The following is a 17,503-nucleotide window of genomic DNA, read 5'->3' as shown; positions in this document are numbered from 1 at the left end:
TTACTGTCTTGACCCTGAATGGTCGTTGCGGAAGTGAAATATCGCGTCATCCCAAAATTTTCAAAAATGTATTATTTCAATTAATTAGAACGGTCGTAAGCTGTTTTTTACTCCTAAGAATAGTGACCGGTGATCCTCCCCACAATGTTTTTAAGAAAATCAGAAATCTTTGATAGTTTTGAACGTATTGTTTACAGATTGTTTTCCCTGAATGATCGCGTCATCACAAATTTTTCAAAAATGTATAATTTCAATTAATATACATAATTTTAGTAAGCGTGACACAAAAATGATATGAACACTAGCTTGAACAAGTGGGATAGCGCGGTCGTGAGCTATTTTAATATGGCTAAGTGTAGTGACCGGAGGTTCTCCTTCAATTTTTTTTAAAGTCCATTATATTTTTGAACGTATTGTTTACAGAATGTTTGCAATACTACTGTAATTACCGTCTTGACCCTGAATGGTCTTCGCGGAAGTGAAATATCGCGGACATCGCAAATATCGCGGACATCGCAAAATGTTCAAACATTTATTATTTCAGATAATAAACATAATTTTGCGTGCCTAAAAAATGCTATAAACGCTGAACACTAAACAATAAGTGGGATAGCGCGATCAACTTCACATTTTGGAATACAGTAAAATCCCGATAACTTGAGATGTCACTATCCAGAGGTTAAATCCACCAAAAATAGCGAAAATCAGGCGCCACCCTTCTATGGGAGCTACTATATCAAAACGAGGACGTATACTGAAAATTCTCTGCAAGACTGTTTACGACCCCCAAAAGTGACTATATCTCCAAACTATCGAAAATCGGGAGGTACTGCTTTATGGGAGCTATATCAAAACGTGAACCTATAACTGTTGCATACCGAGCGCAAATAAAAAGGCGTGTCTTTCGGTCGATACGAATATTTATGCTCTCCTCTTACATTAAAACCAAATTTTAGCCATTTCGGTGTGATAATGATGTTAAATGCTCAAAAATAGCGAAAATCAGCCGGTACCGTTCTATGGGAGCTATATCAAAACGTGGACCTATACTGACAATTCTCTGCAGTAATAATTACGACCCCAACCGAGACCAACAATCCAATATATAGCAATGCTAATTGACGTGCACCGATCATTATATGTGGGTCACAAAGTGCTTTAAACTGTCAATTTATGGTGAAGGGTACAATAAAAGAGATTTTATATCTTAAATTTGGGGGATACCATTACATGGAATTTATGTCAAAACATTGATTTATATTATGAAGTTTCTAGAGGGATGCCTAATTATGTCTGTATCAATGCTGGATAGATAACTAAAGTTTACATGGAGAACCCAAACAACGGGCCAGCAACGCGGACCGGGTCAGCTAGTATATAGATAAATAATCAAACAAATAAATAAATTATGAGTTTGTGTTCGTATATCTTTTTCACCATGGAAGCGGCAATATATCACGTAATTCCTATATCGAGATTTTTCGGTCCGTAAAATGAACCCCGGCCCATGGATCTGTTCCGTTTGCGTCGTTTCTACAATTCATTTGCAACGGTATCCGTAACAAAGTCAGTTAAAATGTAGACTTTATGAGTCGAAAGTACATAATGGTCGCCGCGAACCCTAAAATAAAGCTCACTGTCACCTGTAGCTTGCAGGGGTGCAATTGTTATAAAGTTTTGCGGAAGAAAATGACTAACCTTCAGACCAAATTCGCCAACAGAAGCGACGGGACTAGGAAAGCGTGATCTGCTTCGTCGTACGTGCCCTGAAGATCCAAGAGTTAGGGAACAGGCTAGTATGCGAACATAAGAGGAAAAAGTGGCTAGAACACGTGAAATAATGCAACCATGGCACAGGAGTGAGTAAATGGTGAGCAACGGGTACATCACTTTCGGATCCAGGAAAGGAGGATATTATTTTCAAGGGCGTGACAGTGACAGATCTGAAGAGGTGTGTTTTTTTATAGAGCACTGCGAGGGAAATATGGCGAAGAGGAGATATCACCAAAATTTACGACGAACGATGTTGCAAACGTCATCCTAAACGCGACATTACCCAAGGAGTGGTGCCCACAAAGATTCTTAATGGTAATGTTTAAGCAACTGATTTAACCTGGGATTGAGTATTTAAAGAGAATCCTCAATATATCGCTAGTCATCCTAATTGCACCAGAAGCCTGGGAAATTGGCAGGGTTACTGAAGCGAGGCAAAGATGCCAGCAGAGGTGAATAGTACAGGCCAGTAGCAAAGATTCTAAAGACATAACCCTCCATTATGAAAACCAATTTCCCAGCTGCCTAACATCAGCATGGACTCCGGAAAAGGCACATCACCTAATCAACATTACACGCCATATCCACACATATCAGTCGAGGACTAAACCAAAACTGGCATGTAACCGAACAGTTATGATCGCTTTTGACCTATCTAAGGCCTTTGATACCGTCAGAATTCAGAAATAAAAAGTCCAAGACCCTCAGAGTGGAACTGTTTAACCTCATCTTTTCTGAAATTCCACACCCTTTAGACGACAAAAGGCGACAGGATCAGAAGCAAGAACAAGGTCCTCTGAACTCTTATAAATCAATAAACCTGCCTTTGCTAAGTTGTGCGGCGCCAGTGTGGTATGCATATGTTAGGGGTAGTTTGCACTATATGTAAATGTCATATGACACGAAATAAAAACATTCCATATCTACCCACGCAGGCAATGTGAAGACGTAATTTTATTACATTTTTGCTGGTGTGGACGCACAAAGTAAATGGCGTAAGGAAAATCTCCAATGTTGCACATATTAGAGACTATATAATGATGGAAAATTTCATGTCATGTGACATTTACATATAGTGTAAACTACCCCTTAGCGCTACGCAGTGGAATAATATTCAAACCTGCCTAAATGCTGCTCTGAGGACTGCAACAGGTTGCCTCTCATGACACCAGTGGACCATCTTCATGAGGCGACAAAGATTTTACCAGTACATCAACACTAGCAGTTCTAAATAGCATCCACACTGATGCAGTTGAGAGAGATTTACAAATGTACAATGTTAATGCCCTACTTGAAGACCAACCCACTCCCTCTACCCACCGTAATAGAACGACGCCAGGTGCAGAGGTGACAAATACGGGTGATTTTAGCCCAGTAATGTACCGGACTATGCAGACGCCTAAATTCGTATTGGGCCCTAATTGGCACGACACTCCTGCTTGGGACCAAGCGATACTCTGAATTTGTTTAGTTGTCCAACTAAACCCACTCACCTGTCACCTGATTCATGAATGGACGCAGGCAGTCCAAGTTGGGCACTGGGGAACCAGATAAGCAGAACATCAGCCTTGGGGCTACAGAGGTTTTAAACACTTTCACGGAGAGGAGCCATATCGGTCCACTCATTCAGATACCTATCTCTTGTTGCAAGCGGTGCAACCAGTTTGGTCCTCACTAATATACATATCGTCACCAAAAATGCCCGAAGACGAAACCCACACGCAAATCGAAATTCGTTTTTTGATGGAATCTGATACATAAAAAAATACAAAATAAAAAAACATGCTCTGGCAAAATTTCAAGCTTCTACGTTCAAACGATCCTATTCAAGAAATGGCATTTCAGAAAATGGGATAATACGAGGGCATTTCGGAAACTTCTTAGCCTAGCACAAAAAGCGCGGTATAAACAGAAAAAAGTTAAGTGTTTTGGAAACTTCCATCTCTGTTATGAAGACATGTTAAATTTTGTTTCGATCTGGCAACTCCTTCATATAGAAACAGGTGTTCAAAAAATACGCATTCGCAATTTTTTTACAATGGAAAAATTAGAAATGCGTGCTGTCATTAAATATTTACATAAAAAAGGTTTATCGGGACAAGAAATTCATAATGATATGGTGAATGGGTTGGGTGAAAGTGCTCCTTCATATGCAACAGTAAAAAATTGGGTTGCTGAATTTAAACGAGGTCGTACAAGCGTTGAAGATGAACCACGTAGTGGACGTCCAAAAACAGCAACAACAACAGAAATTGTAGCCAAAGTGCATGATATGGTATTAAATGATCGACGAATAAAAGTGCGTGAAATTGCTAATATCATGGGCATCTCAAATGATCCAGTCCATTTAATTTTGCATGAAGAACTACAGATGAAAAAGCTTTCGCAAGCTTTCTGCGGCACCCATTTGTTAACAGTCGATCAAAAACGCATAAGAATGAACATTTCTCAAGCTTGTTTGGATCGTTTTAAGCGAAATAAAATGGATTTTAAGCGTCGTTTCATAACTGTTGATGAGACATGGATCCACCACTATACTCCAGACAAAAACAACAATCCAAACAATGGACTGAAGCTGGAGGAAGTGCCCCACAGAAGGCAAAAACAATTCAATCGGCTGGTAAGGTTATGGCAACGGTTTTTTGGGACTTCAAAGGTATTTTATTGATTGACTATCTGCAAGATGGTAAAACAATAAATTCAGAGTACTATTGCAACCTTTTGGATCAATTAAATGTACAAATTCGAGAAAAACGTCCTGGCTTACAACACAAAAAAAAATTTTTCATCAAGACAACGCAACCAAAATCCTTTTTCCCAAAAAAGTATTATTCTCAAAATTTTGTTGCCCTTTCGGGAAATTTCAACTTGTCCACAGAAATATATCGTCACCATAAATGCCCGAAGACGGTACCCACAAAATCAAAACTTTACAGGAGAAGCAAAAAACGTTATAAAATTAAAAACTGTTTTATGGAATATTAATCTTATGAATGCGAGTATATGGGATATTATCGATCATACACGAAGGGGAATTAGTAGTGACACCACCGCTGAAGTGCTTAGTTTTGAGATCCTCCATTACAATAAAATCTGCAATATTATCCGAAATGCCATTTCTTGAATAGGATCGTTGTTTTTGAAAGTAGAAGCTTGAAATTTTGGCAGAGCATGTATTATAGCTTTATGTATCAGATTACGTCAAAAACGAATTTCGATTTTCATGTCGGTTACGTCTTCGGGCATTTATGGTGACGACATGTACATTTTTTTATAAGCTATTATGTATGTTTATTTTTTTCATATTATTTTTAATACATCTCAAAAATTCTGGGCGCCAGCACCTCAACTCAACAATCCTTCTTTTCTTCCACAATATCTGTACCCCATACCTTTTAAAACCTTAGCGCCGGCATTTATAAACTTCCTCACATTGTTTTACAATCAATTTACCACATTTCCCCACACAACAACACGCACACAATTTACTTCCTAATAAAACTCCACAGAAACAACAACATTAACAACTAATGTAAATTTTTATGCATTTCAATGGAATCCGATTACAGTTCAGCAGAACAAAAACGAAAAAAAGAGTTCATTTCCCAGCATGTCATTTTGCTTGCGACCAACCGACCGACCGATCGACCAACAGAACGAAGTGAACAAGAAAACTCCAAGAAAAATACAAAATATAAATATTTTGTTTATTCAATGGATTTGATGCAGACGCACATTGCCCCCGCTCACATTGGGGAGTTCAATACGAAATAGACAGAAGAAATCCAAAAAAAAAGTATTAAATTTCTCCCCCATTTCTTTAGGAATGAAATTCAAAGGGTGAAATAGAGGAGAGGTGGACATCTGCCATTCAATTCTTAATTATTTCATTTATTTATTTGTTGAAAATATTTTGACTTTTCGAATTAGTTGATAATGAAGTGTCAGTGGATAAAACAGGGAAATTAAATAAGAAATGGTTAATTTAATGGGAGGCTTGTTCTAATTAAGGTCAATATATCTTGATGTATGTTTAATTATAATTATTATAGTTTATAGACAATAAAATCCTTAAAATCTGCATTAAAAGTTGTTAGAGTTCTTATGACCCCTACCTTCGGGGAAACGTAGCTGAGTTATATCGTACGATTGCGTATATTGTCGCTGACAATTAAGCGGATCTTAGGGTGAAGGTCTCGAAGTAAATGTCCGTGTGCTTTTGTTTCTGTGTCGACGGACAAGTTTTCGACACTCCTAAAACTTCCAATGCCAGTTTTATTTATTAAGAATGCTTGTATTTAGGGGATTACGTGTTGGGTTTGAAGTTTTGCACTTGCACGGTGTCATCAACTCTTGCCGCATAGGAATTTGTTGGTCGTGGCAATTGACGCTCATCAGCTGCGATAGATGGGGGATGTGTTTCGAGGACCGCTTTCACACGATAGTTGTTCATGATATCCACGATTGCTTGCTTAAAGAGGATGTTATATCTAAATAAGTCCTCTCAAAGATGTTTTCCACCTAAAAAAAAGTCACCTAAGGGAAAGTTCTAACTAAAGAAGTCAGCCTAAAGGGTTCTATCTAAAAAAACTCTCCTCAAAGAAAACATCTATCTAATGGTGATTAGGATGACTCTCACAGTAACCGCCCGAGCAAGTACTGCAACGAAATCATGTTATTGTGTTGCCGTACTGGAAAAATTGTTGTAGATGGTCCACTGAAGACATGAGGAAGCAACCAGGGTTTAAAATGCTAACGCCATATTAGCAAAAGCACCGAATATTTGCAGCTTTGCCTGCTAAAATTTCATTGAAATATGTACAGCAACAATGAACAACGGCAACATGTAGCAACAATTTTCACAAAAATATTGCTAGCGATGCTGATGCTATTTGATATTGTTGCTATAAAAAAAGAATCAGACACGCATACTCATATTTTGCAGCACACATGATCAACACATATCAGAAAAGAGAATAAGCAACAAAGTTTCAACGGCTTAGCCATGTTTTCAGCAAATAATTGTTTTTGAGATCAGGGTTACCAGTGCAATGCATTAAAAATCACGATATAACTAATTCCACTTTTTCGTTCAAAGGACATGTGAAGATTTGGTGAAGCCGTTCAAAATATATTTTTATACCCTACACCACTATGTGGAAAGGGTATTATAAGTTTGTTTTGGTAAAAATTTATGTAACACCGCGAAATATTCGTCGGAGACCCCCAATGTGGTATACCAATCTTCATATCTCGACGAGATAAAGCGATTTTGAGATGTGCGTCTCTCCGTCCGTCTGTCCATTATAAATTGTAATCAAACTCCAGGCCGTAATTATGGACCGATCGTCAAATGAAATATTTAGCGGGTGAAATGGACCAAAAACATAATATTTGTCCGATTTTGTAGCTGATCTGTAGGTCGCAATAATGGTCCGACCGCCTCGAAATTTTAAATAAGGTAAGAGTATATGACAAAGAAGAAACTTGGAAGAGGAACGCGTGACCTTTCTGTTGATGTCAATTGTGTTGGTGTACATGACAAGATAACAGAGTTACAGTCTAATATAGCCAGTAGAAGAAGATGATATTATTTAGTGGATGAAATGGACCATTACTTTTGCATGAAAAATTAAAAAAAAAACTTTTGGTCTGCATTTCATTTCCTAACCTTCCCCTGATTCAAATTGCAATAACGTGTCTGCTAGATAACGGGCCTACTGCCTAATATATAATGGGTTTTGTGTAGAGATCCACATTTTCCCATTCCCAGTTTTTGCATTATTGCAAATTACATGGTGCCCTATCGTATTATGTGTCCAATTGGATTTTTATACATACATTGCAGCATGGGTTGCTTTGCCACCTTTTTTCAAAACGATTCCCCAGTCAGGCAACATCAAATTTCCAACCGTTGCAAAATACCCTTCGACATTTTCTGAGTATTTCAGCCATGTAATGCCCGTAATTTCTATGCGTAGTTATCTATGAGTTCATAGATATCTCCCGTGTAAGCAAATTTTAATAATATCAACCCATAGGAAACGTTACCGTGTCGAACACGGCCGTGTTACTTACACCAAGGATTTTGCCTGATTGATCGTTACCAATGTGTTAAAAATTGTAAGACACTTATATGTTTTTGGCAAATCATGAATGAAAATCACCAATATTGCCACATGTTTTCTAAAATTCACACCTCGTTTAATGACACGTAGAAATTACCAAAAGTGTAGGTAAAAATAACTAATAGGTAGCCGGTTACCTAGGTGTTGAAATTACAGGCATACAACTTCTATAAAAGTGGTGTCTTAGAAAATGCCTTTCGGACTCAGAGATAAGCTGTGGGTCCCATATCATTGAGGGAACATGAATCGGGGTACACTCACTCATTGATATAAGAGAAGTGTTCCATTTCCCTTCTGGTATGTTTGTGAAACAATTACTATATTATTTAAGCTTGGTGTGATACGGTACCAGAATCCACAAAGTTATTTCTTGCAATAAGTTTATTTGTTCCATAAAGAAATTTTGATTTGTGGAATGCTAATTCCCTGGGGTAGCGGTGTAGGGTATCACATGGTCGTCCCCGTTCTTGCTTACTTGTTTTATTTTTAAACAATAATAATTAGTATTCTTTAGGTTCTACCATATGATGAGGGCATTTTGACATTAAATGACACCTTTGTTTTATTACTGCGTTGGCAACCCTAATCACTAAAAACACCCTCTGGGCTAATTCGCTGCGACGAATGGTCAGCCGACTGCTAAATATGTAGCGTGGTTGTCGATCGTGCCTAACGAAAACAAGATTAGGCGTAAAAAACGAAATAAGCAAAAATGTACAAAAATAAATATGCGTTCGGTTGCTTTAGCCGTGTGTGTGAATATTGTGTAGCAGTTGAAGTGTACAGCCAATGCTAATATTTTTAGATGCTGGCTTTTAAACCCTGGAAGCAACCCTTTTCAAATTCTGGTGTGACCTATCCTCAGTACCTTGTAATCATCACAACTATGTCCCAATTTACATTGGGCGAGTTTACTTGCGGCAATTGTCATTTTGTAGGAGAGAGAGGTGAGGCATATGGTAACCCTTTGCCTCTCAGCACCCTCTCTCACCTACAAACTGACAATTGCCGCAAGTAAACTCGCCTAATGTAAATTGGGACTATGTAAGCTGCAGTTATTGTTGTAGCAACGCAAATAACGTGTACTTTATTAATATATCTGGTTCTGGTTCTTCTGTATCCAGATTCAAAAATTCCGCAATCTGGACTGGCTGCGTCCATAAAGAATAAGGAGACAGGTCAGTGGAGTTTGCTGGACAACTAAACAAATGTAGCGTATCGTGTGGTTGAGGCCAATGCATAGTCCGCATATTAACTGGACTGAAATCATTCGTGTTTGCCTTGGCAGCTGATGTTATTCTGCTGCGATGGATGGGTAATGGTCTCTGAGAACGGCATTCACACTGTGCCCTCTAGATCATGAAGATTTCTTCTGATTTACCTGGGTGCGCGTAGCCTGTCCACTAGATTGTGGCAGGGCTGCGCTAACACCCAATCAGGCACTGCATCGATAACATCTTGTTGTGTTGATGTACCGCTAAAATCTTCGTCTCCTCATGAAGATGGTCCACTGGTGTCATGAGGAGGCATCCTGTTGCAGTCCTCATGTCGGCATTCTGGCAAATTTGAGTATTATTGCACTGCTTGATGCTAATACTGCATACCACACTGGCGTCACATAGCTTAGCACAGATTGGCCTATTGCTTGAAAAGAGGTCAACAAGGTTTCTATGTCAACACCCCAAATGTTGCCGGCCAGCGACTTAAGAACCTTGTTCCTACTTCTGATCTTGTCTATAGCTTGTGCGGAGGACTTAAACATGCTGTCGAACGTTACTCTCAATATCTTGGGGTGTTAGTGGTTGATATCAGGATATCATTATGTGTTTAAGCTGCAGTTGTTTTTGAGCTCGGCTTCCTGCACCGCCGCGATCTTGATATTCTTCCGACTCATAAATTCCACAATCTTACCTCGTCATTAAAGTACATAAAGGATGGGGCATGGACAAGTCCTGAGTAACCTCTGAGATGCACCTACTCACGGTATCTATTACATCTCAGCAATACTTGAGTGTGGTGGAAGCATATGTGACAAACCATATTGGTTTTCCTCCAAAAGAATCCGGAGCAGGCATACCGGGATATGTTGCTTCCAACACAGGAAAACTATACAAATAAAAATATACCCTGGTACAATGGTATACACACATGCTGAATCCCCAGATTCGATTCCCCGACCAGGCAACGTCAAATGTTTAACTGTGACAAAATACCCCTCAGTATTATTTAGGCGACATCTCCCTCTTGGTCATGTAAAACTTCTCCACACGCCGCACAGTGCGAAATATGGGCATTTTAGTGGAACTTTTGCTCATAACTTTTAATGTGAAGAACGGAGGTTACTAACATTTTCAAAAAAATGCTTCTTATAGTTAAGGGTCGTATGTGGATAAATATGGGCCACATAGACCTGCGGTTTCCTATAGCCCCCACATATCGGTGTTGACCGTTTTTACGTATTAGGTTAATTTTTCAACCGATTTTGCTGCAAATTGGTATATTGGGGTTTCAGTGGATGGAGAACACATGTACAAAATATTGTCAATAGCCCCCCATTGAGCGGTACCGGCCAGTATAACATATTTTAAAGATTCCAAGCACATGTACCAATCTATTTGTTTGCATTTTTGTATTTTATGTTCTCCGTAGGTACAAAACCGTTTTGCGAAAATATTAGCAACGTATTTTCTCGTTTTGCTATAGCCCCAATTGAGGGGGGAACCCCCTTTTGGGATATTTAAATGGTGCTAGGTAATTATTGCCAACCGAGTTTTGTTTACTTTAAAATTTGTCTTCATTGAAAAGAAAATATTCTAAAAAAACAATTCAGAGCATAGATCCTTGCTTTGGCCCCTCACCCAAGCATCCACATGAGATTTTTTATTTTTAGTATAGTGTCATTGAGTGAGGATATGTTTATCTTATTACACGGTTCTGCAAATGAGTATGTCACCTAAAAGCATCTGGTGCAACTATGCTTTGCTTTAGGTACTTAACGATGTCCTGAGAAAACTGCCCAAATTTGACCATTTTTTTCTATAAAATGTGAATGAAATTCGCAAGAATAGTCATAAAACTATTAAAATCAACATTTCTTAGTATTGGTGAACCCAATTTGGAATTTGGGATAAACGAAACGAACATTGACGTCTAATGCCGGTTCTTGTATCAAATTTTCAAAAATATAGATATATGAATATTCCAATGACTTTCTGAAAAAGTCGCATATCTCGCAAACTTGCGAGAACCTGCAGCTAATTTTTGGTTTGTCTATAGAAAAATATCCTACATCTCAGAAAATGTGCGATTTATTCTGCAATTCACCACAATACATAAAAAAACCTCCAAAACTTCCAAACCAAACCTCCAAAAAAAAAATAATTTAGTAGACTTTTAAAAAAACACATTTTTGGGGAACGAATAGCAACCAAACTAAATTAGATATTACAAATCTAGAAACGCCAAATAATCAAAAAATTGTCGAGAATTATAACAGCAACAAAGACTATAGTCAACTAACGTACAAAGCTAGAAGCAATTTTTTAAGAAAAGAAATATTGTAAAACAAAGGTGCAACTTTTAAGTGCATTTCTAGTGTTTCGCGGGGCAAATCACAAAGCTGAATATGAGGCATTAGTCATGGGATACTTAGCAATAGAATTCAACAAGAATCTCATTAGTTTTATGTATTTTAATTTTTGAGTAAAGTTCCACTAAATTTTCCATATTTCGCACTGTGCGCCGTTCGGACTCGGCGATAAACAGTAGGTCCCATTTCATTGAGAGAGAAGAGATGTCTACCTTGTCACTTTTGGGATGCTTGTGGAACAAATACATAATATACAATGAGGTGGCAACCGCTGGCCGGAACGCGTGTGTTGTGTGGTTCTAGGTAATTCTGGTATCGAATAACCCGCGGCCGTGGGATTGTTCACTAACGGTGAATGTGAGCGTCGTATGATCTGTACCATTTATATTAAGATACCTCTTGAACATGAACTTATTTCTATTTCATATTGATTCTGTAGGAAAAAATTATGTTATTATTCCCAAAAATATATCTCAATGTTATTTTTTATAATAAACAAATTCCAATGATAAGCAAAGTGATTTTATTGGCATTAATTTGATGTAACGCCAGGCAAATAAAATTCATTACGACCATTTCTAGGAAATTAAGATACTTGAAAAGAGCCATAAAATTCATAACATATACACACATACATACAAACAAACATATACAAAAAAGTCATTGAGCAGAGCATCTGACGTTTTCCGGTTTTCCACTAAACACCAAACCAAATTTGTTTTGTTTATACAATTTTGCAGTGTAATTAACCGAATTTATATGGAACCCCAAAGAGAATTTCTACAAAATTCAAATCAAATAGTTTACAATATGTATCGACGGAATTCAACGAATCAAAACCAAAAACAATTTTAAGTACATTGAGGGATCACAAATAGAGAGGTGAATGAAGAAATTATTTCAATTGCCAACACACTCCAATGATCATCCCCCAACCATCCATCCGCCGTCCATAGTAATGTTTTGTGGGTCCAGTCCATGGCATACCATGATTAACAGAGACACAGCAGCCAGCAAACACCTTTCGCTTTCAGTTTAATGGTTCCAGGAAAAAATTGTCGACATAATGTCTAATAAATATTGGCTGCTACCCATAGACCCAATGCCATCCACATGATCATCAGGGTGTACGTAAATCATTCATAAAAAGATCCCTTCAGTGTAAAAAAAAAAACAAAAAAAAAAATTTGTAAATAAATGAAAATGTGTGAAATCAACAGATGTAAATCGATGGTACATACGTTCATACCTACAGACAGACATACTGCTAATTAGCTTTACACATACATACCAATTTGATTCTATCCAAACGACCGAATAAGTGGAAATCCATAAAAGTCATTCATGCTCGGAAAAAGCTAAACAAGTCAAGTTGTAATGATCGATGGCTGAGGTACACCACTGTTACATATGGTTTTTACTTACCTTTAGTGGAATATATTTTAAATTTTAAATTACCATTAAACACATCAAATTATATTCATTGTTATTACAATTAGAATAGGGGGAAGCTAGCTGGTAGCTGAGGACCCTCATTTGATGCTCTCTTTGTAAAATTTTATGATGCATGAAATGTTGTGGCACCCACCAGACCCAAACCATTGGCTATAATAATCATTTCCCAGAAATTGATCATCATTCAGAAAGCAATAAATTTGGGAAATTTTGAATTGTGTTTATTATTTGGAGGAATGGGGCACGGAAGTAGTTTAAGCGACTTTATTCAATTATAGATATTTGTTTATGTTACCTCCTTCATAAAAGCTGAACGAATTTTCCTTTAAATTTAGTTTAATCTCTGTTGACGGACCTAAAACTTCAAGTAAAAGTTTTTACTTCCGGAGACAATGCACAGTGTATGGAAAGGTGTGACAAAAATGTGTCTATCATCCGATCGATCTGATGATTTTTTAGCCGGGAAAGCCCCCAAATGTCGTCTAAGATACACAAAAACCAATAAAATCACAAAATATATGTACAAATATGTCTTTACCTGAAATGTATAGGTCCAATTTTTCTGGTACATCTCTCACAACTTCAACAAATAAGAACAAGTAAGAAAGTATCAGTCAGCTGTGCTAACGGAGATATGCCCTCAGCCACCGAAAAAACACAACACCAAACTAAATACAATGATTATGCCGTATATAAAATATATAGATTTGTTCACGAGTTCGCTTTAAAATCTGTATGTACCGTAATGTGGGTCTATACCAAATCATTGCCTTATACCAAACATTTTTGTAACCAAACTTCTTTATAAAGGACTCGAAATATTAAATTACGTTAAACTAGGTTTGAAAGAAATTCTTGAAAAGGTTTTAGAGTTATCTTGCACGATAGCCATTTTAGTGTGCCGGAAGTCCCCGTTGTAGTTTCTCTCATGGATGAGTCCAGAGTAACACCTGCGATGCACCCACTTCCGGCATATATTACATCTCAACGAAGTTGTGACAAACCGAGAACGTCGTTATTGGTCCTCCTTTTTCTTCGTCCCGATGGTATATAAAGTCTTTTTCGAGTCGTATTTTAATCATTTATTGGTGATTTGTTGATTAATTTGGGACTCTTTTTCGAGTATTTTTTGAGTCATGTTTATTATCGTTTATGAGTCTTTAGGGAGTCATTTATGAGTCTTTTTATTAGACGAAAATATTAAAAGAATTTTCTGTTTATTCTTCTGTCTTTTTTTTGTTCCTTTCCTTTGTTGTGTTGTCTTTTCTGCTTTGCTATGACTTTTAATTATCCCCTTTACCTGAACATGTGTTGTGTTTGTCTATACTCTTAATATTATACGTTACATTCATATCAAAGTTTTGTAGAAAGTGTATATGAGAATTATTTTCAACAAAACTAAAATAAAACAAAATAATCAGCATTTAACCACCTATCTGTTCAAAATATGATTAGAAGATACATAATTATAATCAATTTTCAAACACCAGGATGACCATTTTTTGATTAAGCATTTTTCAATCTTCTGATGATCAAAATGTCACAATAAATAACGAAAAAATAGTCACATTTTAAACGCTTAAATGATTTATTTGTGATTACCACACATTTGTTGTTGTATTTTAATTTGAACTCTTTTCAATCGCTACAGGGAGTCACTTTCGAGTCCCTTTCTGATCATACAAGCACCTTAATCATTTTTTGATCAGCAAAAGGACTGTAAAATGACCCCTCAATGTGATTTTTGAAAAACAATCTTCCAAATGCCGGCTGGACCCTACTTAATGTAGGCGACATTTCCGGAGTGTCATAAACATGTAAAACTTCTCTACTTCTCTCTCGATTTTGTCGTTAAGGGGCTCTATTTCTAGGTTAGATCTGATTGTGTCATTTCTAACCCTATCTCTCCTGGTTTTTCCTGCAACGCGGCGTAGGTACTTTATTTCTGATGTTTGGATTCTGTTCTGGTTTTTAGTTGTGAGTGCCCATGATTCACTTCCATACGTTAGTGTTGGAACGTAAGTTGATTTGAAAACTGCTAGTTTTGTTCCCTTTGTTACTTCTCTCTTACTGATGACGTTTCGGTTGAGGCTATAGTAGAGATTTGCTGTTGCTGATATTCTACGGTTAAGATCTCTGTCGGCTTTCCCGTCTTCGCTTAGTATTGCACCAAGGTACTCGTAGCAAAAATGTTTAACTTGTTTTAGGGGTTCAGTTCCGATGTGCAGTTGGTGTTCACATTTATTTCGGCTGATGACCATTTTTCCCGTTTTCTTGATATTAATGCGTAGACCCGTCTTGTCAATTCGTTTACGAAAATGTTTATATTTTGTTGTAGGTTTTCTTGATTGTTGGCTAATATAGTCACATCGTCTGCATAAGCTAGCATTGATATTTTAATAGGTTGCATTTTCCAATTTCCCATATTCAATGTTCCAAATGACTCCTTACACGTCTTTATAATGTCGTCCGTTAGAATTATAAATAAATATGGGCTCAACATGTCTCCTTGTCTTACACCTTGGTTCGTCAGAAATTCCTCCGAGGTAGAGTTTCCCGTTCTCACGTAATTTCGGCATATTTTATAAAAACTTCTTATTCTTCTTATGAAATTACCGTTGATATTTCTTTTGTCCAGCACATCCCATATTTTCTGCCAGTTTACCAAGTCGAAGGCTCTTTCTAGATCGATAAAGCAACAATGTGTTTCCTTGTTGAATTTTTTCTGATATTTGTCTCATTGTGAATATCAGGTCTTGTGTACCTCGAATGGGTCTGAAACCACACTGTTCTTCTTCGAGTTCGTTTTCGATTTCACTCCTAAGTCTGTTTGTTAGGATTCTAGAGTAGATTTTTCCTGAAAAAGATTGTACCGTTGAAAATGAGGCCGCTGGAACAACATACTGAAAAAAGAATCAAAACGATCCGAGAGGAGCTCTTAAACTTCACTTTTTTTCGAATTTTGTATGGGAGGTACCCGAGGGCCGATATAGCTCATATTCCAACCTGATACATGACTGGATAAAATAATATGATGTGCAAAGTCTGCACCAATCAGAAACTCATGCGAGAATTATCTTGCGGATTCGCATTTTGGTTGGTGTCGTCAGGGTTTCTTGGAACATTAAGGCCAATATCTCTTGAAGTATGGACATGCGCAAGAAAAAAATTGTACCGTTATAAAGGGAATCGCAAGGACAACCTGCTGAAAAAAACTTCAAGACGATCCGAGAGCAGCTCTTAAACTTTATCAGAATTTTGTGAGGGTGGTACCAGAAGAAATGGAGCGATATAGTCCATATTCCAACCTGATACATGACTGGATGAAATAATATGATGTGCAAAGTCTGCACCAATCAGAAAATCATGAGAGAATTATCTTGCGGATTCGCCATTTTGGTTGCTGCCGTCAGGGTTTCTTGGAACTTTTAAGCCAATATCTCTGGAAGTATGGACTTGCGCAAGAAAAAAATGTACCGTCGTAAAGGGAGCCGCAAAGACAACATGCTGAAACAAAACGATCCGAGAGGAGCTCTTAAACTTCACTTTAACACAATTTTGTGTGGGAGGTACCCGAAGGAGCGGGCCAATATACTCCATATGCGAACCTGATCTATATTTAGAAGGAGTAATACGATGTGCAAAGTTTGGACCAGAGAGTTTTCGTTCACACCATTTTACAGAAAAATTTTGAACTTTTATGGGGAAGGTACCCGAAGGATTGGACCGATATGGACAAAATATTACGATACCCAAAATTTGGTTCGCCATTCAGCCAGACCGGCAGACAGACATGGACGGACATGGCTAAATCGACTCCAAATTGTCTGAAACGAATTTCGTCCAAACATACTTGGGGTCTAAACCCGTTATTTCGATTAGGCACATTTTTGGTCGTATCAAAGTGTATATACCCTTTCTAGCCTAAAGGCTGAGGGTATAAAAATTAACCTTTAGATGCAGTTTAAGGGCTGATTTGGATTTTACCACAAATTTTCCTAAGAGCTCCAATTTTTTCGGATGAACTTTCCGACTTTAACCGCAATCAGTCATTGTCATCACGAGAGAATGCCCAGTGATCCCACTGGAATAGAAAGTGTGACAATAAAAATGAATTTTATCATTTGCTTTTGTGCAGTGTAGGGCTGGCAATTATCGATAGTCTGACTATCGTTCTGATTGCTGTCGCAAAACAAAGGTTGCGTCGGACACCAAAACAAGTTATTTGGGTTATATGTCGCGAATTATTTAAAACACAAATGCTTTTTAGTCCGATATAAACAAAGTCCGATAGTCCGACTATCGATAGTTAGTGTAATTCAGAAATAATAAGACAAAGACCCGTAGAGTGAAACAGTTAGTTTCCCAGAGCGAGGTGATATCTCCGAAACTGTTTAACCTCTGCCTTTCTGAAATTCCACACCCTCCAGACGTCATAGAGTTCGTACGATCTTCGTGTCGGGTTCTATTGACGATAGGTTGAACAGCTGACTTAGTGCAGTTCTTTCATCTGTATCAATATTAAAATATTAGCCGCTAAATCTACTGCAGTGCTCAG

Source organism: Musca autumnalis, unplaced genomic scaffold, assembly GCF_047663935.1.
Source record: "Musca autumnalis isolate F117 unplaced genomic scaffold, ASM4766393v1 scaffold_4, whole genome shotgun sequence".
Lineage (NCBI taxonomy): Eukaryota > Metazoa > Arthropoda > Insecta > Diptera > Muscidae > Musca > Musca autumnalis.
This window is presented reverse-complemented; position numbering follows the sequence as displayed.